The following is an 11826-nucleotide window of genomic DNA, read 5'->3' as shown; positions in this document are numbered from 1 at the left end:
AAATAATACTCGTGAAGAGTGTGCTTCTTAGTTCAAGTAGATACATGAGACTAAATGGGCAGTTCCTGTCCGGAGATGAGATGAGAAGGCAAAAAGGGACAGGAGCTGGTTGAATGGACACGGGAAATCCACGTTGGAAAAAAGGAGTGTGCTGACACATTACATGGATAGCAACTAGGGTCACATAACAACGTGTGTATAAGTTTTTGCATGAGAAACTAACTTGAACTGTAAACTTTCACTTAAAGCACAATTAAAAAAAAAAAAGAAGAAGAAGAAGAACTTTAAGGAGGTCTTTCGCAGATTTCCCCAGTGCAATAATACATCATTTTACTTCTTAACTGTGGCTTCCATGGGTGTTGGCTGTTGATCCAGGTAGAATGAAATTCTTAACAACTTTGATTTCTCTCCAAATATCATGATGTTCATTGGCCCGCAAAGTTGTGTTATCTGCATATCTCAGGCTGTTAAGGAGTTTTCCTCCAATCCTGATGCTGTGTTCTTCTTCGTATAGTCCATCTTCTCAGATTATTTGCTCAGCATATAGATTCGATAAGCTTGGTGAAAGGATACGACCCTGACCCACACCTTTTCCAGTACTGAATCATGCAGCATCCCCTTGTTCTGTTCGAACGATTGCCTCTTGGTCTATGTACAGGTTCTGCATGAGCACAATTAAGTGTTCTGGAATTCCAATTCTTCGCAATGTTATCCATAATTTCTCACGATCCACAAAGTCGAATGTCTTTGCATAGTCAATTAAACACAGGTAAACATCTTTCTGGTATTCTCTACTATCAACCAAGATCCATCTGACATCAATGGTATCGCTAGTCCTACATCTTCTTCTGAACCTGGCTTGAATTTCTGGCAGTTCTCTGTTGATATATGGTTGCAGCCATTTTCGAATAATCTTCAGCAAAATTTTGCTTGTGTGTGATGTTAATGATATCATTCAGTGATTTCCCATTCCATTAGATCACCTTTGTTTGGAATGGGCATAAATATGGATCTCTTCCAATCAGTTGGCCAGGTAGCTGTCTTCCAAATTCCTTTGCATAGACAAGTGAGCACCTCCAGTGCTCCATCCGTTTGTTGAAACCTCCCAGTTGATACTCCATCAATTCCTGCAGCCTTGTTTTTTGACAATGCCTTCAGTGCAGCTTGAACTTCTTCCTTCAGCGCCGTCTATTCTTGATCGTATGCTGCCTCCTGAAATGGTTTAATGTCGACCAATTCTTTTAGGTAAATCGACCCTGTTAAGTCCTTCCATCTGCTCTTCATGCTTCCTGCATCATTCAATTTTTTACCCATTGAATCCTTTAGTAATGTAACTTTAGGCTTAAATTTTCTCTTAATTTGCTTCGGCTTGAGAAATGCTCAGCATGTTCTTTTCTTTTGGTTTTCTAACTCTAGGTCTTTGCACATTTCATAATAATACTTTACCTTGTCTTCTTGAATCACCCTTTGAAATATTTTGTTCACGTCTTTTACTTCATCGTTTCTTTTGTTTGCTTTAGCTACTGTGTTAAGACTAAGTTTCAAAGCCTCATCTGACATCCATTTTTTTTTTTTTTTCTCCTTTCCTGTGTTTTTAATGATCTTTCCACTTTCTTCATGTATGATGTCCTTGATGTCGTCCTACAACTCTTCTGGTCTTTGGTCGTTAGTGTCCAGTGTGTCAAATCTATTCTCGAGGTAGTCTCCAAATTCTGGTGGGTTGTATTCAAGGTCATATTTTGGCTGTCATAAACCCATTGCTGTCGAGTCAATTCCGACTCATAGTGACCCTATAGGACAGAGTAGAACTGCCGCAAAGGGTTTTCAAGTCGCAGCTGGTGAATTTGAACTGCTGACCTTTTGGTTAGCAGCCATAGCTCTTAACCACTACACCACCAGGGCTCCTTGGCTCTCATAGACTTGCTTTAATTTTCTTCAGCTTCAATTTGAACTTGCACATGAGCAATTATGGCCTGTTCCACAGCCGGTCCCTGGCCTTGTGATACTGATGATATTGACTCCGAGAAGGCCACTGCCCTGGGTCACAGCCTTCTCGGTGGAAGGAGGGATCCCTGTAGATGCTCTTTGGCCTCTGGCCCCACCATCTTCACTACTGCTTCCCCCTTCCACTCCAAAATCTGTGGTGTGCTCTTGGCTTTGGCACTTATCACCGTGGCAGTTTAAAAAAAAAAAAATGGCCTCAAGCTCTTTGACTCTTTTCCCATTAAAAGGTGTCCACGTCCCCTCCCCAGACTCTGGGTGGCTGTGACTGCTCTGACCCTTCAAGGAGGGCAGATGACACCAGCTGGTGGTTTCTGCAAGTTCTGGGGACCCTCTCTGTAACGGGTCCTGCTGAGCCCCTTCTCCACCCATCCCAGTCCAGGGGTATCCATGTCAGCGACGAGGCCCCCGAGGACTTGGCCCAGCACTGCCAGCTCCCAGCTGAGGCCCAACCCCATCTCTGAACCCGTGGAATCCAGGAATAGAATCAAAGGGCTGTCCCACAAAGTCTGAAGTAGTTACAGCAATAGACACTTGGGACAGTTGTCTTCACTGTTTTCTCGTCTTTGGTGTGAAGTAGAGCAGATGTGTGTGTGGAATGTGTACAGTGTTTGGAAAAGGCTCTAAAGAGAACACCGTGCTCTGCTGCCAGCCTGGGCCACAAACCAGCCACCATGCACCATCCCAGGTCGTGTCCCCTCCCACCCAGGACGCACTCTTCTGGGTTCTCTGTTAGTAACACCGTTGGTTTTTCATATAGTTCTTAATACTTAAGGCATGTTTTTGCCACATACTAAAATCAGACTGTTTCCCTGCACTTGGACTTTGTGCACAGATGTCTCACGCAGACGCTCCGTGTCTGAGGCCCGGCAGCCGTGTCTGCCACACCGTTTGGAGCAGTGTCGTTGCCTGGCTTCAGCCTGGATTGAACTCAAAGATAAGCGTCAAGTCTGGGAGGACCTCGGACGTGCCGGTGGACCCTGCTGAGCTGTGGGACGGATAATCGTTTGCTGGGGCGCATCCTGGGCACTGTAGGGCGTTGAGCAGCGTCCCTAGCTCCAACCACTTGATGCCAATAGCACATCCCTCCTCCAGTGTGACATCCTACCGCTCACCAAGTGTCCCTGAGGGGCGGAGCCCCTCCCCCCCACCCCACAGCTGAGAAGGACTGCTCTAAACTAAGGTAAAGCAGAGCCAGGTACCAAGGAGTGTACAGAATCGAGAGCGACGAGAACACGGGAGCTGCCCTGAGTACAGGGGCTGAGGGAGGAGCTCAGGATGTCTTCCTGGTTTCTTCTGGGGGGAGCCCGTACAGCATTAAGCAAACGACTGAAACTTCACTTAGCTTCCCCAGCAGCCTGGGACCAGACAGTGATCTATACAGCGGTCACTGGAAAGGGGTCACCCCCATTGTAAGTTGAAGAATTATTTTTCTGGGCTATGTTTCAGTCTCTTATGAGTTTGGCTAATGTGAATCAGGCCCCAAACAACAGATCCAAGGCAGTGACCAATAGAGTTTTGAGTTCTGCAGTTCTGCAACTAGACTGTGGGCAGCCTGCCAGCCTCCGTGGGGGGTGCCTGACTGCACCCCTGGATGGCAGCAAGGTCAACAGAACATGGGAAATGCGGAAATAGATATCTATTGTGTGAGAAGATACAGACCGACAGCAGAAGGAAGCACTGGACTCAATGCCGCGAGGTGACTGGAAGGTAATCTGGGAAACCCACACAGCAGTTCACACAGGTTAAGGAAATAATTACAGAAAAAACCAGCCACAGAGAAATGAGTTGAAACCAAAATAGAGTATTCATCCCAGACTAGAGGACACTCGCGTCCCAGGGCTGGAGGACTGTAAGTGCGTTACAAAGTGCAAGTTCAATGGGCCCTCAGGCTGGGAAACTAAGGTTTAGACACAGTACAAACAGCAGTGGGGATAACCGGAGCAGGGACTCTCCACAAAGGCACGCAGGCCAGAACTCACAGCTCTGCCTGAGTATGTTTAGGACACACATGACCCTGTGGCCCGGGGGGCAGGGGGACACAGCCACACGAGACCGTGGGGAGCAGACATGGGGTGGCAGCACAGCTACGTGACAGCGTGGGGAGCAGATGGGGGCACAGCCACATGAGAGTGTGGGGAGCAGATGGGGGGGTGGGGGCACAGCCACACAACAGCGTGGGGAGCAGACGTTGGGGCTCACCATCAAGGGCCATGTGTCAAACAGAGAGGCACAGCCAAGAGTATTAAGTCAACAGACACGACGGCAGACTGACCAAGTTGTGTGCGGAGCCAGGCAGGGAGATGTCTGTGTGGGGTGATTGTAGGGCAACAGCCCCCATCTCAGCTGGCAGAGAGGCTGCACGCCACACCTGAATCCGGGGTGTCCTGGTCAGGGCAGGGATGGTCTGCGTGTCCATGGCTCACAGGGCCCTGTAAACACCTCCACCCTGTTGCCCTGGGATCCAGCTCCTGTGTGGAGGGCAGTGACTGGCTGGGCCCCTGGATGAGGGCCTGCCTAGTGTTCCAGGATCACAGCCTCTACCAGCCTGGCCAGGAAAGCAGGAAGCAGGATGGCCTCCCTCCCTGCCACAGCGGGCCGGGGCCCCACTCACCTGCAGAGGGAATGAAGGGTCACGGCTCAATGGCCCCAGCTAGACTGAGAGAGAGGAGAGAAGAGATAAAGCGCGGAGTCTTACATGGCTGGAAGCCCCGGTGAGGCCCAGGTGTCCACAGCTCCCCAGGAGACGCAGGCACAGTGGTCAGAGCAGGTGTCTTTGGTGGGGGCCTTGCCCCTCACTCCACTGTGGGGAAGAGAACACGGCCACCCAGGTAGAACAGGCCCTGCCCAGTGGGGCTGAGTCTGTGGGCCCAGAACTGGTCCCCTAAGAGCAGGTGCCCTCCCCATGCGGTCTTGGGGCTCTTGTTTCTGCTTTCCCCCCAGTAGCAGCGGCTCCACCTTCTCCCACCGATCCTGGGCCAGGATGCGGGGTGTGGGGACAGGTGCCTGCATTGTCCACTCACGGCTCACCCCAACGTCGGTTCCAGCTCTGAGTGCCCTGCAAAAGGGTCAGGTCTGAGCAGGGCCTTGGTAGTCGTGGGTGCGAGGTCCTTTAAACACCTTTCCTGAGGCCAGAACCCCAGCGCTCACTTGGTCATGTCCCCTTGGAAGGGCTTCAGCCCCATCCCCACTCTCAGATGCTGACAAGTCTGAGCTCTGACTGGATTCTGTACACTTCATGCTCCGAGAGCCCTTCCAGGGTGGTCTGGGGAGTGAGGGGGTGGTCGCTGAGAAGGGCTGTAAACATGGGTTGGGGGCTGGACCTTCATGAAGGGGAGACAGGAGCCACTCTCACCATCAAAGGCCCAAGGCTGATTCCTGTGATTTGGAGGTTGGACACGCCTGCCCTCTCCAATCTTTTTCACCAATTCTAACACCTGCCATCCCTCCCACGGCACTCCACTTCTCTGCTGGGCTCAGTAATTCATTGCAATGGCTACACAGGACTCACAGGTGATACTCACGATTATGGGGTTTATTAGGGAAGTGACAGTTAAAATTCAGCCTCAGGAACGCTCAGGATACAGTTCTGCCATCAGGACAGTTTTTCTCAGCTGTGCCTGCAGACACGCCTCTCTGGCCCTTGGCTCAGCCTCTGCCCCGCTCTGGCAAGAGTTACAACTTCTTTATCTACGCCAGTAAGTGCCCAGGGGCACCCCACTGCGCCACTAAACCAGGGTCAGCTCTAGCTCTTCACCTGGGGGACTTCCTCATTGCTTCCCCAGGGTCAGACCTCCCAACGTGTGGACCCGCAGGCACCTCCCTGTGTACAATCTCCTGCTGCAAGCCTGACTACTCCTCCAGGGACAGCGTCCCCCAACAAGGGAACCCCCCCGCTGTTGGCCCTCTGCAGTGCCGTGAGGCTTCGGCCCTGTCTTAGTCATCGAGTGCTTCCATAATACCACAAGTGGATGGCTTTAAGAAAGAGAAATTTATTTTCTCACAGTCTAGTAGGTTACAAGTCCAAATTCTGGGTGTCAGCTCCAAGAGAAGGCTTTCTTTCTCTGTTGGCTCTGGAGGAAGGTCCTTGTCCTCAATCCCTCCCTGGACGAGGAGCTTTTCAGGCACAGAAGCTTCTCCATGTCCAAAGGACACACTCTGCTCCTGGTGCTGCTTTCTTGGTGGTATGAGGTCCCCAACTCTCTGCTTGCTTCTCTTTCCTTTTCTCTCTTAAGAGATAAAAGGTGGTGCCTGCCACACCCCAGAGAAATTCCCTTTACCTTGGATCAGGGAGGTGACCTGAGTGAGGGTGGTGTTATAATCCCACCCTAATCCTCTCTACATAAAATTACAATCACAAAATGGAGGACAACCACACAATACTGGGAATCACGGCCTAAGCAAGTTGACACATATTTTTGGGGGGACATAATTCAATCCATGACAGGCCCTACTCCCTAATGTGGGAAGAGCTTGCCCACGGGTGCTGGTTCCAGCCAGCTGGATTTCCTTTCTCCTTCTGGAGGGATTTTTCCCTTAATCTCTGTTCCCCCTTTGAACTCAGGAAGGGGGAGTTTTCCTTGTCAGTTTTAAAAGCTCCTTCTTGTGTGCATTTCAGCAGGAACTTTGTGTTTTGGGGGTGGTCTGCTCTAACAACCTGAAAAAGAGGACACGCACCTTCTAGAGAAAGAAGCGTGACCACTACCAAGCCCTTTGTTAGGGGAAAGCTGGCCACTAAAGCAAAAGAGTGGTTATTAGGCTGAGGCTGGTGCTTGCCAGAGGAAGCAGGGATGAGGGGCCGCAGGGGAGCACAGCAGATGGGTGGGCTGTGGCCACTGCTGGGGAGCTCAGCTGTGGGCCCCAGACCACAGGGCAACAGGAGCAGGCAGGACGCTCCTGTAATTAAAACATAACTCATGAAACTGGGAAGTACGTCAAACATGCAGAGACCAAAGCGTGTATGTGATCACGTGGTCACGTAAAACATCACTAGTTCCAACCCCATCTGCCCTGTCATGAGCTGACTCGGCCCCCAAAGAGGAGGGAGCTGGAGCACCAACCTCAGCAGTCCTGAGCCAGCCCTAGACACCTGGAGCACTGTGGTCTGGCATGGGGTCACAGGCCTCCCAGGAGCCACGAGCACTGTGGGGCAGGACATGCTGCCAGGCTGAGGGCTGGGGGCAGCACCACAGGTGCCAGGCTGCAAGCTGGGGGCAGCACCATGGGTGCCAGGCTGTGGCTGGGTGCAGCATCATGGGTACCAGGCTGCGGGCTGGGTGCAGCGCCAGGGGCCGAGTCTGCAGAAGCTTGGAGGTGCAGGTGGGGCGTGAGGACGGAGCACACACCAGCGCTGGCGGATGCAGGAGACATGAACGCTCGTCCCACAAGCTTCTGCTGTTGGGATGTTCTGGGTCTTCTGGAACCTTCCAAGGAGCAGCAGTTCATCCACTCAGCCAGTGCTGAGCGAGGAGCAGCATCCAGGGACCCAGAGTATGGCCACAGCCAGGAGGGGCTCACACTGCACCCCAGGGCCCAGGTTCACAGCCCTAGGAAGGTCTCTGCCACACGCAGGCATCCTCACGTCTGACAGGCATGACAACCCCACAGACACGGCCACGTTCAGGTATCCTCACGTCTGACAGGGGTGATGCTCCTGCAGACATGCATTTCACCTGGACTGGTATTGGTACCAACTGGATGGCGGAGGAGAAGTGAGCTGTGGGTGGAGGCACTCCTCCTAGGCTTCTTGGCACAGACCCTAACTCGCATCAACATTAGGCTCTTGGCTGTGCCCCTTGCTCAGTGCCTCTTCTGCAGGTGGCACTTCCGGTGTCCGATCAGGCACAAGCTGTAGGCAAAGGCCTTCCTGCGCTTGTCACACCTGAAGGGCTTCTCCCCCGTGCACGTGCCAGTGCTTGGTGACGTCTGAGCTGTGCCAGAAGGTCTTCCTGCACTGGCTGCACGGGAAGGGCTTCTCACCGGTGCGGACACACTGGTGCTGGATGTGGTCCGTATCGTGCCTGGAGACGTACCCACATTTGCCACATCCGTAGGGCTTCTTCCTCTGAAAAGGAACGAACATGGGGACCCCCTCAAAGTCATCCTTAAAGGAGACGTTAAACGCATCAAACAAGCGCTCCTCATCTTCCGGGCTCAGGCCTGGCTCCTCACTCTGCTTTCCAGCCAGAGTGCAGCTTTCACTTGGCTTTTTTCCCCTGACACTTTCTCTTCTGAAAAGTGTGTCCTTTGGCACATCAGCTTTTTCCTTTAGAGTCTGCATCTTCTTTATCTTGCCTGTGGGCTCTTCCGTCTTTCTTGGCTCCCAGGAGAGGAAGGACCCCAAGGAAGCCAATGAAGGTAAAGGACCTGCTGCCCTGCTCTGCTGGGAGGTGCCGTGCCAAAGTTCCTCGGTCTTACAAATGTCTTTCTTTGTAACACGACTTCTTCAGAAACACACGACTTCTTTAGAAACGTCTGGCTTTTAACCCAGCTCACTCCTTGAGTTTGTAGCTGAAGCCCTGGAACTAAACATCTGCAAGACAAAGAAAGCACCATCGATCCTGCTGCTAGTGGGCAGAAACAAGGCCGTAAACACCTGGACAGACAAGCGCCTAGAACAATACAGCTGTGAGTCCTCCAGAAGCTATGTTGCCAGGACAGAGGAGCAGGGTGTGTGTATGTACATGTATGTGTGTATACATGTGTGTATACATGGGTACACATGTGTGCACACACATGCACATTTACACTGGACTTCCCAGGACCCTGACCCTTATCCCCCTCCCAGATCCTCGGCATCACTGCCCGCTCTTTTGGAGGAATTTACTCCTCCACCAGGGGAGCGGTCTCCCCACCCACGCTGAGCACGAGGTCCATGATTTGACAGGCCGTCTTACCCACAAATGTGGTGCCCCGAGTAACATTCCAAGTGACTGTCTTAAGATGTGAATACTTTGAATTCTCCTTGTTAAGTCAAAAGGGGGTACTTGGCCTCTCCTCTTTTCACTCACACTTGGAGGTAGCACGGAAGATGACCGTGCAGACTACCCATCTGATAGGGAACATGAGAGTCTGGTCTTTCTAAACGAAATGTTTAGGTAAGTGTCTTAGTTATCTATCATCTAGTGCTCCTGTAACAGAAATACCATCAGCGGCTGGCTTTATCAAACAAACGTTTATTTTCTCACAGTTAAGCAGGCTAGAAGTCTGAATTCAGGGCCCCAGCTCCAGGGGAAGGCTTTCTTTCTCTTTTGGCTCTGGAAGAAGGTCCTTGTCATCAATCTTCCCCTAGTCTAGAAGGGTCTCAACCCAGAGACCCTGGGTCCAAAGAACGTGCTATTCTCCTGGCTCTTCTTTCTCGGTGGTATGAGGTCCCCATTTCTCTGCTTGCTTCTCTCCTGTGTATCTCAGAAGAGACAAACTCAAGAAACAAAGTAATCTTGTAGATTGAGTCTTGCCTCATTAACATAAGTACCACCTATCCCATCTCATTAACATCACATGGGTAGGATTTACAACACCTAGGAAAATCACGTCAGATAACAAAATGGTGAACAATCACACAACACTGGGAATCATGACCTAGCCAAGTTGACATACATTTTGGGGGGACAAAATTCAATCCATAACAATAAACTTGATTCAGATTTAGACCATCCTATCCAAGGGCTCTACCTGGAGGTGGCTTCTGGGGCAGGTGGTTCTCAGCATCAGGTGGGAAGGCAGAACTGGAAACGAGGGAAGCTCGCCTGGGCTGAGGTGAGGGTGTAGGAACAGGAATAGGAGGCAGCTTGGCTGGGCAAGTGGAACTCAGGTAGAACTAGGGGAGTGGTCACAGCCCCAGGCACCCAGACTGGAGTTTGAGGTTGGGCCTAGCTTTACTAAGAACCTGAGATGAAAACCAAGAACCAATACAAGAGCAACTAAAGCTCTTGGCCCCATATGCATGGGGCTCTCTGGGCACCAGACCTAACAACAGGGCTCTAAGTCCAGACTCGGCTCAATGGAGGGTGGTGGCCCATGAACCTACTGAGACCTGAATGTGCTGCTGAGGTCTGGGGGGTCTTCACTGCACTTGGCAACAGTGTCCCCTCGGCTGGGAGACACCATGCAGAATGCCACTCCTGTAAGGCTGGGGCTGTTGAGGGCAAGGATCATCTCTTTATCCCTGAAACTCAGTTACCTGGCTGGAGACTGCACGTATTGGTGCTTCGGAGACACTAGTGTAAAGGTGCCTCTGCTGCCACCTTTAGCCCGGCTCCTCTACCTCTAGGGTTAGGTGACACTAGGCTTTTGAGGGTCCACCAGGAGCAGGGGCGCCTGCAAACCTCTCTCAGACCCCCTCCTCCACTGCCTTCAGGTCCCTTGGTCTCAGTGAGAACCACATCATTAATAGGCTTGCGATCTAAGCGCAAAACTTGTGCCCAAACCGCCTGTGAGGCCACGAAGTCCGAGACACCAGTGTTTATACATTCACAGCAGGCGGGGGCAGGGCCCGCCTCTCACTCTGGTTCTGAAGACCAGCACGCGGGGCCCCCCTTCCAACGACAGGACCTCGCCCCCGCGCGTGGAGAGCTGCGGCCTCGGGACCTCGGCCCCGGGGCGGGGAACGCCTCGACTCGGTGACACACAGCTCCGTCCTGGCTAACCGCACCCTCCCCTCCGCGAGAGCCCGGCTTTCCACCCACCACGTGAAACTGGAAGGAGGGGGCACCTGCCCTCGGGGTCGGCCCATCAGGATCCTCTGTGCCCCGAAAGAGACAGCAGTGGGCACGGATCCTACAAGCACCTCGCCGGTGAGAGGGAACGAGGACCCCCATCACGAGGCCACATTTCCGCCCAGGGCTGGACGAGGACTGGGACGGCGGGAAGGGGAGCCCGGAGACGCAAGAGGGGCGCCTCCTCGCCGGAGCCCCGCTGCACCACGGCCGTACCCGCTCCAGCCCCCAAAGGGTGCCCAGAAGTGAGACGGGGAACCAGACGCCCCCTCGGCCCCCCGCAGAACCGACGCTGATCAGCCGGACTCACCCAGCCTCCCCTACGGCCTGAGGGGCCCGCCCCTTCCGGCGCCGCTCTAGGAGCAGGAGGCCTGAGCCTCTCGGTGGTGCGCCGCGGAAGTCCCGCCCCATGAGGCTCCGCCCCTCCCCGGAAGGTTCCGCCCCCGTCCTGTGGGCCCCGCCCCCGAGCTCCTGATCAGGCATGACCCAGCCCCGCCCGGGACACGTGCAGGCCACACCCCCAGCTGGCACGCTCCCAAGACCATGTCCCGTCCCGTCCGCATCCCATCAGGCTCCGCCGCTGAACAGTCGCGGGCCCCGACTCCTGCTTGGCTTGGGATGAAGCCTCTAGCCATCCCCAGGTCCCGACCCCGCCCCACGCCGGGTCTCGGCAGACCCCGCCCCCGTTCCGACCACGCCCACGTCCCATCAGGCCCCCTCAGACCACGCCCCACGTTCCGTCAGGCCCCGCCCCTATCCGGACACAACTCCACAGCCTGTCAGGCCCCGCCCCGGTCCGACCACGCCCCCACGTCCCGCCAGGCCCCGCCCCGATCCGACCACGCCCCACGCCCGCCAGGCCCCGCCCCCGAGCAGCCCCGCCCCGGGGACAGGCGCTCTGCGAGGCCCCGGCTGTCCTGTCCGTGTCCCGGCTGCGGACTCCTGTTGGTCCCGGTGGACACCCTGCCGACTCTCCCCAGGCCCCTTCCCCTTGCGTCGCGCGCTCCGGGACCTGCAGGGCCCTCTGCGTCTCCCTCCCAGGCCTCTGCGGGGCGGTCAATTCGGACTTCGCTCCGGTGTTTTCTGGGCTCCCTGCTCCGCCCTCCCA

The 11826-nt window shown here is 54.0% G+C and overlaps 1 non-coding gene across 1 annotated transcript; it reads right to left on the bottom strand.

Annotated features, from left to right (window-relative positions):
* Positions 1 to 5973: 5973 nt before the first annotated feature.
* On the bottom strand, positions 5974 to 11022 carry LOC104847171 (uncharacterized). The gene is made up of 2 exons (XR_010317845.1): positions 9189 to 11022; positions 5974 to 8533 (listed from the first exon to the last, which is right to left on the bottom strand). It is a non-coding gene; the product is annotated as an uncharacterized LOC104847171 (transcript).
* Positions 11023 to 11826: the final 804 nt, after the last annotated feature.

The sequence above is a fragment of the Loxodonta africana genome, chromosome 14 (assembly GCF_030014295.1).
Source record: "Loxodonta africana isolate mLoxAfr1 chromosome 14, mLoxAfr1.hap2, whole genome shotgun sequence".
NCBI lineage: Eukaryota > Metazoa > Chordata > Mammalia > Proboscidea > Elephantidae > Loxodonta > Loxodonta africana.
This window is presented reverse-complemented; position numbering and strand designations above follow the sequence as displayed.